General features: G+C 38.5%; 1 protein-coding gene across 1 annotated transcript in view; it reads left to right on the forward strand.

The window, feature by feature from the left end:
• LOC134752782 (uncharacterized) overlaps positions 1 to 18,758 on the forward strand; it is a 157,256-nt gene that overhangs the window by 5,056 nt on the left and 133,442 nt on the right. The window lies entirely within an intron of this gene.

The raw sequence follows: 18,758 nt of genomic DNA on the forward strand, positions 1-18,758 counted from the left end.
TTGTTTAGAAGCGAACGGATTACGCATTAGCAGAACCAAAACAGAATATATGGTTTGCAACTTCAACCCCGACGAACCCATCCAACCAAATGACAAAGTAGAACTGGACGGTCAGCCTCTACCAAGAGTAAATAAGTTTAAATACTTAGGATCTGTACTAGCAGATGATGGAACTATAAACGCCGAAATAGCACACAGGACGTCCACTGGCTGGAATAAATGGCGTACTTTAACAGGAGTTCTTTGCGATCCTAAAATGCCTATAAGAACGAAAGGCAAGGTCTACAGAACAGCCGTGAGACCTGTTTTACTCTACGGCAGCGAGGCATGGGCTATGAAGAAAATCCACCAACAAAAACTTCATACAACTGAAATGCGGATGCTGCGGTGGTCGGGTGGAGTTACTCTCAGGGACAAAGTGCGTAATAATTACATAAGGGGTAGTTTCAAAGTAGCGCCCATTACTGACAAACTAACCGAGTCACGGCTAAGATGGTACGGCCATGTAATCCGTAGATCCGAAGACCATGTCGTGAAAAAGTGCCTTTCCAAGGTTGTGCATGAAAGAGGGAGAGGTAGGCCGCTGACTACCTGGATGACGAATGTCCAGAGAGACATGAAGGAGCTCGGCCTAACTCCCGACGACGCTTATCAGCGGAGCAAGTGGCGCCTCAAGATTAAGAAAGCCGACCCCGCGTAACGGGAAGTGGCGAGGAGAAAGAAGAAGAAGGCATGGTTCCAAAACTTAATCTATTTTAAACTCTGTCTTAATACAATAAGGTCTACATTCGATTAATATTGTATGCCTTCGGTATGTGCATCCTTGGCAAGACTTGCAGCTTTCAAAGCCGCAATAAAAGACCAGTAAATAAAAAATACTGGCAATCTTAGTGAACTGTATAGAGATATGCTCGTAGGTGAAGCATTCCATCGTTAGGTAAGGGACATTCGGACCCATTTTTCAGACTTTCCAAGCCTTGTTCTTTTTTGGCTCGCCGTTTTATAGCGTTGAGGCCTTAGTTGCACCTAAAGAAACCTGTCTTAACGGTTTTTTTCATTAACTGGTCTTTGACGTCATCTAAAGGGTAAATTTAGGGCGACAGGCTAAGCCGCACAAAAAGGAGCACAGCCAAGAATGCAGGCACGGGCAGGCAAAATTACTTTTTATACCAAAACACCTTACAAGATATAGTCCTTATGTCGTTGGCATAAGAGTCACAAATAATCAGTTAGGTATTTATGTAGACGATGGTACTAACTAGAGTTGGGACGAATATTCGGTAATTATTCGGCGCATTCCGCAAGTTTTCGAATGTTTGAAATGAATTATTCGGTTAAACTGCCGAATATGCGGCAAATATGTTTAATTGTGTTTCTCTATGACGGGCTTTACCTTTTGCCGTTATCATTAAAACACATGAGATAACACATGTTGAATCCATAGGATATATTGATAAGAGTTTAGTTTTTCTTTTGTTTTTAGGGAATTGCCTAGGAAGCTAGTCATCTTCAGCTGCTTATGTAAAGCCTGACCAGGAATATATGATCACGCGCCATGTTGCGGAATTTCACTGGAACTATTTTTTTCATACTAGAAGAAAGAAAGAAAGAAAGAAAGAAAATACATTTATTTGACGCCACAACATAGTACATAAAAAAAAGAAAAGCATGCAGACAAAAAAACATTTGGACGCCAAAAAGGATCCCCACTCAGCATAGTGCCGCGGCAAACCGTGGCGCTGGTTTTCTGTGGGGACCTGGCTTAATCTAAAAATAATGGCGACACGTACGCCAACGACTAGATGATCTGTCATCCTATACATGAGAATGAGCAGCGCCCCCTTGACAATGATCATATATTACTGGTCAGGCTTTAATTGAAGCGTTTTCAATAATTTTAATATTATGAAATAAATAAATCTAAATCAAATAGTTTATTAGAATGATACAGATGAACCGAATAATTCGGCAGAATATTCGGTTCGGTAAGATCTAATCTAAACCGAACACTGGGCCGAATATTCGTATTCGGCAAACTCCATATTCGTCCCATCTCTATACTTACTAGTACTAACCGTAACACTTTTGAGTGATCATTGTTGGATTTTATGTCCTTGTAATATGGCTTATGATTAGTCAAGAATTCAGTTGGTTATAGAATGTAGAGGCTTGCGGCTTGCGGGACCGCTTTTTGTACGGAATAGCGTTTTGGCAAGTCCAGTTATTAAATTAAATTAAATATTCGTTTATTTCAGGCCTGGGGCCCATAAAAATGTTGTTAGTAACAATGCCTTACTCTATATTAGTATATACAACAAGTAATAACAATTAAATCCTTATTGATTAAAAGGAAATTCAAATAAATACTACAAAAATAATAATAATAATTCACAAAATAAAAATTTACACAAGCCCAAGCATTATTTGCCTCCATTTGTCATAAATGGGGCAGTCAAACCTATACGCAAACAGCCCCAGGATGCTGTTGCTGCTGCCCCGAACGCGACTGAGTAGAGAGGCCACTTTCTTGCGGATGATGGCGTGGAACCCATCCGTGTGCGCCTCCGCGAACATACCTGACGCGCTACAGAACCGGGGCAGCTGCATCAGCATCCTGAAAGTTATGTCATCAGGATGAATATAAGAATATAAGTCATCAGAACTCTTCAATCTTGCCCAATAAGTATGGGGTATGGGCACTGTGAATGACATTTCGCTTTGTGTGGTAGGGCACAGCACAACGGATGTCATTACAGATCTAGAGCAGAGCCCAACTGGGGTAGTACCTCCACCTTACAGAAAACCGCAGCCAAATAACACTAAACCTTACTCATAGTGTTGTGTTCCTGCCGGTGAAGGTTGCCAGAGCTCAACGAGGGAGTGGAGTGTTAGGGTCGGCAACACGCGTGTAACTTAACACCTCTGAAGTTGCAGGCGTACATAGGCTACGGAGACTGCTTAACATCAGGCGGGCCGTATGCTTGCATGCCACCGGCGTTGTATATTTAAAAAAACGCGTGTAAGCTCGTATCGTCGAAACGTCTGCATGATTTTCTTTTCCACCGTATTTTCTCGGAAACGTTCGTATTTGTCATGCTATTTCCATGACAAATACGAACGTTTCCGAGAAAATACGATGGAAAACGTAACGTGGATGGTATTATGCACTACATCTGTATACAGGGTGGCAAAAAAATAAGTGCATTCCCAGGGAGGTTTTGACAAAGGCCAAAAAAATTTGGCTGTTTAATACATTTTTGCTGGTCCACTTTCTATGGGAGGGTAAATTTATTTTTCGCGATTTCTTGGTTGGTCCCGTAGTAAAAGTTGCTCTGTACCTATATAATCCCAAAGCTTTCCTGGCAACAGGATGCACTTATTTTTTATCCACCCTGATATGATATGATTTTTGAGATGATATCTTGGAACTAAAACACTCAAATACAAATCACAGTTTTATTCCACCAAAGATAGATATAACTCCGTAATAGATGGATACAGTCTAAGGAAAAAACGTGCCTCGAAAATCAAGAAAATTTGATTCTCGTTCAGAGGGCGTTACTAGTTTTGGCCTACAGTCGTATAGATGGCGTTGACGGTTTCGTTTGTTATTTAACAATTTTAACGCATATCAGTGAAAGAACATGGGTCAAAATCATAAAAATAATTAATGCAAATAAAAAAAAATCATTTATCTATATTTAAATACATTCTATCGTATTTTTATAAATCTTCATTTTTAGTTTTAAAGTGTGTCGACAGATGGCAGTGAATTTACTGGGGTTACAAAATTTACTATGACAGTAACGCTCTAGTATCAGTTACTCTATGATTCCACCAACTTCACTTTACAAAATCCAACAACGTAATAATTCAAGACAAATGTCAAACTACCTCTTATATTAAAATATCAATACCTTCCAAATTAGTAATTCGGAAATCAATCGAGCTACTAATAAAATTAAATATAAATGGCTAACACCACCTGTATATACGACGACCGGTCTGGCCTAGTGGGTAGTGACCCTGCCTGTGAAGCCGATGGTCCTGGGTTCGAATCCCGGTAAGGGCATTTATTTGTGTGATGAGCACAGATATTTGTTCCTGAGTCATGGGTGTTTTCTATGTATTTAAGTATTTATATATTATATATATCGTTGTCTGAGTACCCATAACACAAGCCTCCTTAGGCTTACCGTGGGACTTAGTCAATCTGTGTAAGAATGTCCTATAATATTTATTTATTATTTATTTATATACGCGCAGAAAAATGGGCTTGTCTGTAACCGCCCTAATCCGTAATTTTGTTTCTGCGGCGTGAAGTCTAAGGTGACTTCATGACTTCAATATTAATATATTCATCGTTCAAATAAAGTGTCACGCATATACGGCAATAGACTTTTTTAGTCGTCTTGTAAAATACCTGTCTGACAGATTAGGCTCTCGACTTTTAAAAGCAATATTAATACGCTTTGAGACTTCTCAGAATAGATATATGTATATTAGAGACAAATACTGAAGTCCATCCGCTGTCTTGTCTGTCCGTCTGTCACCAGGCTGTATCTCATCAACTGTGATAGCTAGACAGTTGAAATATTCACAGATGATGTATTTCTGTTGCCGCTATAACAATAAATATTAAAAACAGAATAAAATAAATATTTAAGTGGGGCTCCCATACAACGAACGTGATTTTTTTGCCGTTTTTTGCGTAATGGTACGGAACCCTTAGTGCGCGAGTCCGACTCGCACTTGGCCGTTTTTTTATTAATACAAGCAAAGAGGATATAATATGATAGAGCGTCATGGTAAATTTTGATGTCAAAGATGTCGAAAGATGGCAGCAAATTTACTGTGACTACAAAATTTACTTTGACACTCTATTCTCTTTGCCTATACACATACAAGATTGCTTTGTTTGTTAACAAGCGTGTGCGAAAAATCGCAGATCGTTTAAAGTTTTTCAAACGATTCGCTCATTATTAACGTACCTAGAAACATCCGCAACGTAAATCTTGTTCAGAAACTGGGAGTTATAGAATCAATTTGAGGATGCAGCGTTGGCGGCCGTCCAGGTTAGTTTGGCGACGTGAGGCGCGGGCCCGGCCAACGCCGTATATGTACTCGTGCGAATCGGGTTAAATAGGGTGAAGAGTGCTGTATTAAGGCGGGTTTCCATTTTTGTACTGAATATGCTTGTGATGCATAGTGCAGCATACTGGTGGAATCCCGCGTTTACCTTATAAATATAAATAAAATAAAGCCTCAAGATTTTCATTTTTTTCGGCAACCGCGCAAGAAAAAGCGCTAACATACAAAAGCTAAAACCCACTACCACCTCTGCCTTCCTCTGTCTGCTTGTGACCACGATCGTAACGTCACGTTCGAAACGTCAGGCCATAAATAAACGTAAGTTTGTACGCGATTAAGTCCCGTGTTCGTTTTAAAATTGTGAGTGAAAATCGTGTTAGTTTAAATCTGTATAGAATCATTTATTCATCAATTGTGCATTACAGGTAATGAATACAGGTGTTATAAACAATTTGTTCTCTGTAATATGTCTTGCGACGTACAATGATTTTGGTTACCTAGCGCTATAAAAGCTAAAACAACCCAAATTGCCTCACACGTATTTAAATCGATCAAAAGGCCCTATTGAAATATCTTCCTAATAACACTCATACATGTATGTCCATATTACAGTGCTTATATACTAGTAAGTACTAAGCGAACGGTCAAACGACCTAGATTCACTTAGGTTATGCGTTATCATGTTTCTCTTGTAGAAATCCCTTGCTATAGGTTCAATAGGTCAAACTAGGCTATAGCATAGAGTAACTTATACTAGAGCGGTACTGTCATAGTAAATTTTGTAACCCCAGTAAATTCACTGCCATCTGTCGACACACTTTAAAACTAAAAATGAAGATTTATAAAAATACGATAGAATGTATTTAAATATAGATAAATGATTTTTTTTATTTGTATTAATTATTTTTATGATTTTGACCCATGTTCTTTCACTGATATGCGTTAAAATTGTTAAATAACAAACGAAACCGTCAACGCCATCTATACGACTGTAGGCCAAAACTAGTAGCGCCCTCTGAACGAGAATCAAATTTTCTTGATTTTCGAGGCACGTTTTTTCCTTAGACTGTATCCATCTATTACGGAGTTATATCTATCTTTGGCTATAGCAAGAATTAAGTAGACATAGGGTGCTCACTTCATACATCAGTTTTGTTACCAAATACTATTATTTTCGTAGTCGACATCTATCGTCAAGTAGCGTAATTATCAGTACAGGATTGATAGCTAAACAGTTGAACTTTTTACAGATGATGTATATTTCTATTGCCGCTATAACAACAAATACTAAAAAGTAAACCCTCGGTGGGTGAGTCCGACTCGCACTTGTCCGTTTTTAGGGTTCCGTACCCAAAGGGTAAAAACGGGACCTTATTACTAAGACTCCGCTGTCCGTCTGTCTGTCTGTCACCAGGCTTTATCTCATGAACCGTGATAGCTAGACAGGTGAAAGTTTTACAGATGATGTATTTTTGTTGCCGCTATAACAACAAATACTAAAAAGTACGGAACCCTCGGGTGAGTCCGACTTGCACTTGTCCGTTTTCTTTATCCTTTTTCCAACAACAAAGGACAAACAGAACCACACAACAACTATATAATATGAAAGGCTCCAATTTCGTCCGCTAAAAGCCTTTGAGGGAAATCTAGGTCGCCTCTGAATGCGCTAGATCGCATCGCTTTATGCACTTAGTCCTAGTGTACCTAAGTTTAATTACTTTAGCCTTTCAGCTAAGCCAGATAGGGGTTTTAGATAAATTCAATTTTAGAGCTTGGAGCTTGTTTTTAGTAAAATTTCGAGCAAACAGTTTATTAAAATACGGGCATACGTTGTGTATCTTATTGCGTATGTTTTATAGTGTTTTAACATAGCAAAGGCAAAATGAAGTTATTTTATTTTAGCAGTGTTATGTGAGGCATCTTTGTGTTTCATTCGTTCACTGAAGCCTCAAAACTACAATTTAATCGATTTTATTGAATGAGTTAAGCACTTATTTGTCATTTCGTTTGTTCTTTAGGTGCATGGCATAGGAATTTCGTCTTTCAGAAATCGGGAACATACAAAAAAAAGATAAACAATATTCAGAAACTCATTTTGAAGTCTTTATTTATTTATGTGTTTGTAACTTGTATCAGGCGTGGCTCGCTACAAGTACATGCGGCCCACACCAATTTTGGTGTCTAGCCATAGTACCGAGCGGTTATAGACGCGTTTTGTTAGAGAGTGAACCTTCTGTACCAAGCACTATTATTTATTCTTGTGCTTATATTTTACCAAAGAGGATATAATAAGATAGAGCGGTACTGTCATAGTAAATTTTGTAACCCCAGTAAATTCACTGCCATCTGTCGACACACCTTAAAACTAAAAATGAAGATTTATAAAAATAACGATAAAATGTATTTAAATATGGATAAATGATTTTTTTTATTTGCATTAATTATTTTTATGATTTTGACCCATGTTCTTTCACTGATATGCGTTAAACTTGTTAAATAACAAACGACACCGTCAACGCCATCTATACGACAGTAGGCCAAAGCTAGTAGCGCCCTCTGAACGAGAATCAAATTCTCTTGATTTTCGAGGCACGTTTTTTTCCTTAGACTGTATCCATCTATTACGGAGTTATATCTATCTTTGATTTTACTAACATTATGACGATATTATTAACCCATCACACATGTAACTGTAACTGTAGTGTAGTCATTATTACATAACGTCACGAAATGGAAAATTGGCAAACGATCATCGGTTTAATCGTTATGGCGGCCTTAAGTGCTATGAACTACTATGAAGTAATTAAAATTATCGATTATTATTGTGTGGTATAGTGTTTGAGTGTTTTCGTAGAATTGGTGTCCTATTGTATCAGAATGCATGTAAATTATGATTTTATCACATATTTATTCACACTCAGGTGGTCGTAGGTAGAGCGAGAGAGATAGTGATATAACCCCGGTCTACAGTTTGGTTTGCGGCTAAGTTAAGTAGTAACGTTCACAATTATGACTGACCTTTCTTAGTCTTTATTGCTCACACATAAGGTTCACCTAGGCCTAGTTATTACTTTTAGTACTGTCGTGTATTGTGATCTCGATTTGCATGTGGCAACGCGCATGCGTCATAAGATCGGAATGACGCGAGATCACGATCGCAAGAAAACTGTTGAAATGAATAATCGCCTGTTCTATATGGTCGTCTGTTAGCGTGAGCGTGAATAATTTAAATCAGTGTTTTACTAGTGGCCGACCGAAACCGGTGTTTTCGCCAAAAGTGAAGTTTCGGTAACATGATTTTTTTGCCGAAACTGAAAGCCGAAACTTCGGTCGGACACTACCGAAAAGTTTGAGCGCAGCCGAAAGGTTCGACGGTTAGCCTGGGCGGGGGTTTGCTTCATAACCTAATACCATTATGGTCGGGGAGCCCAAGAGTGGATTTGTCTAGTTACTCGAGCGCGTCAGATTAAGATATGTGATATCTTGCTACCCCATGGAGTCTACATTTACCACTTTTAGTCGTCCATGTTGAGCAGTTGATTGGTGGGGGGTTCAAAAAATCGCGAAGCAGATTGTGGATTTTGTAATTTTAGTTTAAATTAATGGTATAATTGTGCTATTAGTAAATCTGATGATTATTTGTACGCATTTCCTTAATCTGACGGTTACAATGTCAAAATCGGGCGTCAAACTTGTGGTCGTCAGATTAAGGAACTGCGTACAAATAAGTTTCATATTAAGTTATAGAAAAATTATAGCATTAACTTGGACCAAAACGACACTGCCAAATCCACAATCTACTTAAAAACTATTTTTTTAACCCTCCACCAACTCCCCGAAATAAAAATAATAATTGTGGACGCTTTCCTGCTCGCTGGAAAAAAAAACTTTTTATAACCTTTTTTTCTTCTTATCATCTAATCTTTCGATTCCATAAATTCTCTACGACGCTCGAGTAACTAACTACACAATTAGCATCGTCGGCTCCCCAGCTAATATAATAATTAAATAATAATAACATAAATTAATATCATTCTCACAGTTGGCATCTTGACATTCGTAGTATTCGTACCACAAGACTATATACGTTAAATTATCGTTTTCTGCCTACAGATGCTTATCAAATGCTCGCGATGCTTGTCCAATTTCCAGGTAAACTGTAATTAATACTTTACGACGAACCGCCGGCAAAACGACGTTTCCAATAATTCTTCGCTAACCGATCTCGAAAACTCGACGTACGTTCGCGGGTACACTGAAAAATATAATTAGCCGAACTCGTTAAGGTATTCAGAAAATAACTGAACTTAAGTAATGAAGAAATTAATTTTGATAAATATCTAACAACTGATTTCGTTGTAACAAAGCAACCTGTTGGTTGGTGTAACACATAGTTCGCTAGTCGCAATTTTTGAATAAGTAGTAACAAAATATTTTGTTACTGTTATGCAATCATTCCTTTCAGTGTAATACTGAAATTTTGTAGAATATTATAATTTAGTAAAGTACATTGTTTCCGTGGTCTCGATAAAAGGGTCAATGCCATTTTCAGTATAAATACAAAACTGCAATTTTGCGTTAGTCTCCTTATAAATAATAATTCATAAATCTTACTGTTGCATTAACAATGGGGTTGGCCGGTCGAAATAATTAGCAGATGGCGCCAGCATAGCTTGCCCTGTCAATCCCTAGAATTGTGTCAAATTTTTGTTTTTTTAATGCCCTGGATGCCAGCCCTTTCAGCCAAATCTCATAGAAAAAGGGGCAAGCTATGATGGCGCCATCTCTGCAAACCTTCGACAGTTGCCAACCCCATTGACGTACCGTACGGTGCACCGATGGTGATTGGTAACGAAGTGTTACTGTTAATAGATACTAGTGTACTGCTAGTGCCGTCGTCCACGCATTAAATTGTCCAATTAGTAATAGCGGAAGCCGCTCGACCCCAATTACAAAGAAAAACCGCAAATCGATGTACAGGTTAGCCGTTTGGCACACGCATACCTACTAGAGGTCAAAACAAAATTTTTGTCCCGCAGTTCCTAAAAAAAATTCCCTGTGGTAAATACAAAAAAAAATGTTTTACCACTACTACCACCGGGAAATTTTTTTTGGAACTGCGGGTCAAAAATTTTGTTTTGACCTCTAGTATGACTAGTATGCGTGTGCGAAACGGCTAACCTGTACATCGATTTGCGGTTTTTTTATGCGAAGGGCTTACGCTATAACCCTTGTTGCATTGACATTAAGATCTAAATATGGTCAATTAACTGTAGCCGTTTATAGTACTCGGAATCGAGTTGTACATACAATATGTACGAGATCGATCGCTCCTGGCGAATCATCAGAAACACGTTCTACATACTTGGAAATATCTTGTCACATGCCCATATAATTACAATAAAAAAACCGTAAACATTTCTAAATAAAGGTAAAAATTGGAACCCGGCGACGTGTCGCGCTTGCCATCAGGCCCCAATTTCACCACGGTGACAGGTGCGACAATTGTAAAACATCAATGTTGCTGACGTCACAGGCATCCATGGGCTACGGTTACCGCTTACCATCGGGCGGGCTGTATTCCTGTTTGCCACCATCATTGTAATATTTAAAAAAAACTTTATTATATCGACAAAAAACAGGTACGCTTATGACGATGATGATGACAATTGTCACAAGATTTATAAGAATTTTCGGTAATTCTTGACAGGAAATAAGTTCTGTGTCGGAATTTTGCGACAATTGTCGTGTTTTTTGTGACAATTGTCATTAGCATCGCAAAATAAGTACTTATTTATTGGCGATATAATGGAGTTTTTTTTATTAAAATGTTGGTGGCAATTAAGCACACAGCCCGTTCGATGGTAAGCGGTTACCGTAGCCTATGGAGGCATGTGACGTCAGTAATAGTGATTTCGACAATTGTCGCACCTGTCACCGTGGTGAAATTGGGGCCAGATATATCGGAGCGGCCGTGGTTCTCACAAATATCTGCACACGCGCCTCTATTGTCAAGGCGTTAGAGTGCGTGTTCAGATATTTTTGAGCGCCACGGCCGCTCCGTCATATATCTGATGGCGACTGTACAGGATTATATCACGTATAGGAGTTAAGGTCTAGATTGGCTTAAAGATTTCATTATGTTGTATGAATGTGGGAAAGTCGTGGAAATAGTTTCAATGACTTGATTTGCATGTAATTATTTATGTATGGGTGTATGAGTTCTATTCCTAGTAACTTAAATTAGTGGGTTATTAAAACAAGCATATAGTAGTCACTACACCTTATCCTACGAAGTCCCCCGCCTTGTCTGTCTGTCTGTAATGTCTGTATGTCTTGTTCGCGAATCGCGATAAACTCGAAAACTACTGAACGGATTTTCATGCGGCTCTCACCTATAGAGTAATTATTGAGGAAGGTTTTAGGTGTAAGTACGGGGTGGGGTGGGGTTACGTATTTTATATATATAAACTAACTTCATCTTATTTTGCGAGTTCGTTTATTCGTTACTGTTACAGAATAAGTAATAGTATTATCATACAGAACGGCCACGCACCGCCCCGCCCCAATTCGAATTACCTCGCCCCGCGACAGCAGATTGACGACCGTTTGCCGACCGCTCAGTTAAGCAACTTACACAATGACGCCTGCCGCGTGTACAGACGTGCCGTTCACACATACATAGAGTAACTTATACTAGAGCGGTACTGTCATAGTAAATTTTGTAACCCCAGTAAATTCACTGCCATCTGTCGACACACTTTAAAACTAAAAATGAAGATTTATAAAAATACGATAGAATGTATTTAAATATAGATAAATGATTTTTTTTATTTGCATGAATTATTTTTATGATTTTGACCCATGTTCTTTCACTGATATGCGTTAAAATTGTTAAATTACAAACGAAACCGTCAACGCCATCTATACGACTGTAGGCCAAAACTAGTAGCGCCCTCTGAACGAGAATCAAATTTTCATGATTTTCGAGGCACGTTTTTTCCTTAGACTGTATACATCTATTACGGAGTTATATCTATCTTTGACACATAGAAACGCAAGTGATTTTTGATGTATAGCGTGTCCGCCATGTGCTATTGTCGCAGTTGATACGAAACATCGATCTGTTATAAATAGACCCAGACTGCGCAGCGTCCCACTGGAGTCATGTTAACCTCATATCATACCTCATAATGACACGAAAACTGGCTTATTTACTTTCTAGCTGAGATAAAACGGCAACATTTCTATAAAATATGAAAATGCTCTCACACGCTCAGTGGTCCATTATTGGGACTTTGTTGTTGGTTTTTTCTGTCTATATTCCATTTCTAAAGACAAGTAACTTTTGTTTATTAATCTGGTTACACTGTTGTTATTTTACATACAACTGTACATTTACTGCATAATCATTTCCCTGTCTGTAGATAAGTAAAAGGGTAACTAATCGTTTTTTTTTACAGGTTTTTTAACAGGTTTACTAGTAAAAATGTTACTTATTTTACTAGTAAACCATGTCTTTATTTTCTTGTATTTTTATTTATTTATTTGTAAATCATTTATAAATTTTTCGCACAACTTGTATGTAGTTAACATTATAACGTAAAACTAACTAAGAATAACAAATTATAAAAAAAGACTAATCTTATAATTTTACATTTTTGATAAATACATAAATAATATAAATATGTATAAAGCCGTATGGTTAGCCAGACTGATATTTCGCACTTAAACAATTACACCAAATGCTTAGGGTGTCCGGTTCCCATGGCACCCTTTCCCTATTGTTTAAGGGGTGCTTAATGTAATCATACACATGTGTATATCTTTCGATACAGGATTAAAACGCAAAATGAAGTATTGTTTTCGGTTTCGGTCTTTCGGTTTATTTCATGACTATTTATTTTTATTTTCAATGAATAAAATAAATGATCTTTATTCTTCTTTTCTTTTTACAGTTTTTCGTAAATAACTTTTAAACGGTGGCCCGTAGCAAAAAATATTCTTTTACATACATAATGTACATTTATTTATTTATTGAAAACACATGTACATGACATTACAGTATAAAACTAATGCGCCATGAAAGTTAATTACATTTAAATTACAACTAGTACTATGGTATATTTACAACACTAAATTACTACAGTTGAGCACCTATCATCCATCCTCTCACAAAACCTCAGACATTCACTGCACACAGCCGTCCATCGCCACGCAAACATATCGCAGTCAGTAGCTGATGTCAGGAGCGCATTCAATAGTGTGACAGCACGAAGAAGTGGCGAGTTCTTACGCGACACAGTGCGAGCCGCCGGCACTGCACTACATAAAATTGTCTACAATTATTTCCCCCATTTTTCCTTCGTATGATGGCCTAATATACTAGCGTCTAAGTCCTTTAAATATTTTTTTTTTAAAGGAAACTACAGAATTATTTTATCTAACTACTACACACTAACCCTAATGTATGGGTAAGAAGGTCGTGTATACATGTTTTTGGCACTTTGTCCATGTCGATATTTAATACCTTGACTGTACCTAGTATTTAAGTACCATCGCGCTCCGCGATTGTAATGCCATTAAGGGTCCTAGCTAAATTGGTTGCTAATATTTGTATATAGTCCTCCACATCGATTTCGATGACGGCGACATCAGCAATCAAGGGTTTTTCCTCTTATGAGCTCTTATGTGGCTGGCCAGGCCAAACTTGTTCTTATAAACTCTTTCACATTTACGGCAGTATAGTTGACCGGTTGCACAGAATAAGTAATAGTATTATCAATATTATCATACAGAACGGCCACGCACCGCCCCGCCCCGACTCTAATTATCTCGCCCCGCGACAGCAGATTGACGGCCGTTTGCCGACTGCTCAGTACCATTTTTAAGCAACTTACACTATGACGCGTGTACAGAGTAGTCTAGACGTGCCGTTCACACATAGAAACACAAGTGATTTTTGATGTATGTATAACGTGTCCGCCCTGTGCCGGCTGTGTTGTACCTGTACGTATACGTAGGAGGTTGTTCAATACTTGCACTATGGAACGTCAAATTTTTGCTAGAACCCTAAATGGCTCAACAGTCACGGAATGTTACTGTAAGTACATGGGAAGTGACAGTATAATGCTCGCTATTATTACGTGAAGAGAAAGTGTCCACTATTTCCTTTGAACTATGAATTGTCGCGTGTCACAGATACACTATTTATTGACCATTTGTGTGTCTTATGTCGTCGCAATAAGGTTTACGTTAGGTTAACAATGTAGCTGAGGCGTTGTACCATGCATCGGTTCAATCGAGGATTATAGATGACACGAGTTTTTGTACTGCTAAAATGTAAACTGAATTGATATCTCGAATCCATATTTAACAGTCGGCGTCATAATGATACACATTTTGCGCCTTAACACTTAATAGTGACTACTCACATGGAATTTAGTTTCTTAAAACTGTTAATATTCAACTTGTAGTATTTCCAATTCACATAATAAGTAAAAATTCCAAAAAATTCTAAATCTTACTTACTTACTTGGCTGGCGCGATGACGCCGTTGACCCGAAATGATTTTTGCCTTCCAACACAAGAGCACGCCATTTTGCTCGGTCCAGAGCGGTATCACGGTCGCATTTGTATCACTTGTCATGTCATGCGTCACTTTCGCACTTACATACTTGTTAGAACGTGACAGGCATGATTGCGCCTTAACACTTAATAGTGACTACTCACATGAAATTTAGTTTCTTAGAACTGTTAATATTCAACTTGTAGTATTTCCAGTTCACATAATAAGTAAAAATTTTAAATCTTACTTACTTACTTGGCTGGCGCGATGACGCCGTTGACCCAAAATGATTTTTGGCTTCAAACACAAGAGCACGCCATTTTGCTCGGTCCAGAGCGGTATCACGGTCGCATTTTTTTCACTTGTCATGTCATGCGTCACTTTCGTACTTACATACTTGTTAGAACGTGACAGGCATGATGACAGATGTTAAAAAAGCGACCATCTTAAGGGACCCACTGACTATCAGTCCGCCGGACGATATCGGCCTGTCAGTTAGAACAAAAATTTGACAGTTCCGAACAACTGACAGGCCGATATCGTCCGGCGGACTGATAGTCAGTGGGCCCCTTTAGCCCTACAGAGCAGGGACCGGCCCGCTATCCCTTATCGGGGTTTTTTAAGGGTATTGCATAAGGCTTAACTCACCATACCCTATGCCAGACGAAACCCTTTGTTTTGCTTTTAAAAACCCTTATATAAAGCTACCACATTTGAGTAATCGGTAGCGAAATACCCTTACAAAACCCTTATCATCCGCTCACCAACACCTTGCATATTGCTTATAAGTGTTAGCCTTATAAAGGGTTTCCCTTTTAGCATATAAGCGTGCTAATTTAAGTCGTCTACCTTGTTTATAAAGCACACATTACTTCGAATTCGAGCGATCGTCGGCGGCGACGGCGGCGTTCTTTGACTAGGCACGTATTTTCTTTCCTTTTCATACACTACCGTAGATATATACTAATCCTGTCTCTTAACGCAAAGGGAAACCTTTATAAAAAGCGCTTAAAGATAAGGGTAACCCTTATTAAGAGCTAGCCTTATTTTTGGTTAGCTTTTCGGTAAGGGTTAGTCAAAGGTAAGGGTATGAATGGGCTTGCAGTTCAAAAGGGAAAGTCTTTCAATGTGTTAGCCGTGTTTAAGTGTCGCCCATTGAAAGGGTTTTATCGCGGAAAGGGTTGTCCGGTCCCTGCTACAGAGCGGTATCACGCCAGCTTTCGCCGACGCCGAGCTCATGGAGATCTGCCTCCACTATCTGCCAACGATATTTAGGATGACCAACAGAACGGCGTCCAGTTGGTCGACCTAAGTAAGCCCTTTTGGCTGCCCGATCTTCACCCATCCTTACGAGGTGGCCAAGCCAGAAATCAGTTGTAGTAAATTATTCACTGGTTTATAGTTTAGTTTAGAAAATCCAGTGGCGAACGGCGATCACATGCCTATTTTGTATTTTAAAGCATGTACCTATCGTGAAATTGGACTTAATTTGGGGAAATCCAGTCCTGTACCTGGCACTAACTCCTTTTTTAGCAGTAGTAAAATACTTTATTGTACAAAAAGAATCATAAAACACTTTGTACAATGGCGAACTTATCTCTTTCAGGGATCTCTTCCTGTTAACCTTGGAGCAATTGCTCCTTTATTACTTTCTACTTTTTATTTGCATTTGCGCTTTCTTTTGGGACAACAAACAATAATGAAATGTATATTTAAAGTACTATATCTATTGCAAATAAAGATTTATGATTAAAAAAGACACTACATTTTGCTTGTTGTATCCGACATCCGATATCGGACAATGTGAAAACGCTCTTACGCCTTGGTCTCAATCAATAAATGATGTATAACCAAAACATCACGAGAATCGCTCTATCGATTTGTCTAGGGTAACTTATGCACCCCAAACAGTACAAACAGCCACACTCCAAATTGTACATCGGTGGACTTTATTACAAAATCCATAAGGTCCACTGATGTACAGTTAACAGTGTGTGCGATGGTACACAGCGCTAACAAAGGGTAAATTAATCTCTGTATAATGTCCCCCACAGCGGCTAGCCGTATCGCGCGTTCGAATAAACATACGCATAGTACTTGTTTTTAGTATTTGTTGTTATAGCGGCAACAGAAATACATTATCTGTGTAATTTTCAACTGTCTAGCTATCACGGTTCATGAGATACAGCCTGGTGACAGACGGAGAGACACAGACAGACGGACGGACGGTACGGAACCCTGAAAATTGTTCTCTCTATAGGTAAGAAAAAGGGAACGAAATATTATGGTTTGCCGGGAACGATATAATATAATACACCGGTTAAACACAGACATTTAAAAGAAATAGAAATATTTACACGTTCCGTCTTGCTTCAATATTTCTCCATTTAACTGGTTATTTCGTTCTACAAAAACGAAAGACGAACGAATTATTTTACAGAAAATCTCAATAGAAACCGGTAACCGCAAACGGAAACGAAATCTTTTGCGTTACCGGGTGGAACGAAATCGGTTTGAAAGATAAAACGGTTTCCGAGCCGGCCCACACGATCCTACCTACCTTACATACGATTTATCGACAACATGCACGACAATAGAATTTCAACTTTAACATTTCGATTTAAGGTTCAAATTAGATTGCACTTTAGGGAAATGTGACGTCTTCAAATTAATCATCACAGCTGGATTAATTGGAATATATTTGGATTTTTTGGGAAATCCTTGTAGGTTTGTGATGAGGGTTAAACGTTATCACCAAGGCATAAGATTCACAGATGGTCATTTACTTTTGTCAAAGAGAATAGTGTATAGATTTAGATTTATTTATAGAGCACAGGTTTATTTCTGTGGTATAGAGGGTTATTGTCATAGTAAATTATGTAGTCACAGTAAATTTACTGCCATCTTTCGACACAGGATTAAAACTAAAAATGAAAATGAATATAAATATCACAAAACATTGTTTAGATCAATCTATGTTTACTCTATTATTGTGAATTATTATAAAATTTGTAATGAAAACGTGTTTTTATTATAACATGACTAATGTATATATTATGCATAAATAAATTATTTATTATTTGTATTTTTTATTATTTTTAGAACGGCATGACTTTGACCCATGTTCTTTCACTGATATGTGTTAAAATTGTTCAACAACAAACGGTGTCATCTATTCCATCGCCATCTATTCGAGCATACATTTTTCTTGATTTTTCGAGGCACGTTTTCTTAGACTTTACTTATCTTATACGGAGTTACATATATCTTTCCTTTTAGTACTCGCCAAGCTTTCGTAATGACGAAGCAAGTCGCAATCTCCCATAAAACAATCCAAATGGGCGTCGGCCATTATTAATCTGCACCTGTCTCCCTCGCACCTCGGGCCGTGGCCGGCGCGGGACAGAGATAGCCGAAGGGCTCAATCGATATATGACAGTGTTTTATTTTGTTGGGGACAGTTGTGTATGTGTGTGTGGGATCTGGTTTGAAACGGTGTGCGTCAGGGATGATGCGAGTTAAGTAAACTACCTCTCGCGTAGAATGATCCCTATTCGCTGCGTGCACCGCGTGCACGACTGTCACGCCACCTACTCGTAGCATCCGCAAATCTAGCGGAAAATGTCTTAACTAAGTACAATCGGGGACATTCCCGATGAACCACTTAAGAAAAATTATACCTCGATCCTTACGAGCGAGCTTAACTCCGTTCCACAGAAATAACCAATTACGATGCTTTTAGGATTCTTTATTTTAATAATGAAAAAGGTAAAAACAGGTAATGAGACAAATAATAGGTAGTAAGGACAGTTTAAGTTGTTGTTATTTAGACTAAGCTTCGCCTCTCCATAAAGATAACCAATTGGGATGCATTTTGGGTTCCTTATCTTAGTTTGCAAATGGCGGCCGTCACAACGACAATGGACGGCAATAAACTTTACCTGAATCAATCCTTTGATACCTATAGAAGTGTCCAACGTCGGCGATCTCGTTGCGAACGCGAACGCCGTGGGCCCGCCGCGCCGCGCCGCGCTGCTTCGCCTCGCGTTCGCGAGTTGTTCGCTCACGTAAGACGCAGCGTAATGGAACTTAATATAGC

The sequence above is a fragment of the Cydia strobilella genome, chromosome 25, assembly GCF_947568885.1.
Source record: "Cydia strobilella chromosome 25, ilCydStro3.1, whole genome shotgun sequence".
Classification (NCBI taxonomy): domain Eukaryota; kingdom Metazoa; phylum Arthropoda; class Insecta; order Lepidoptera; family Tortricidae; genus Cydia; species Cydia strobilella.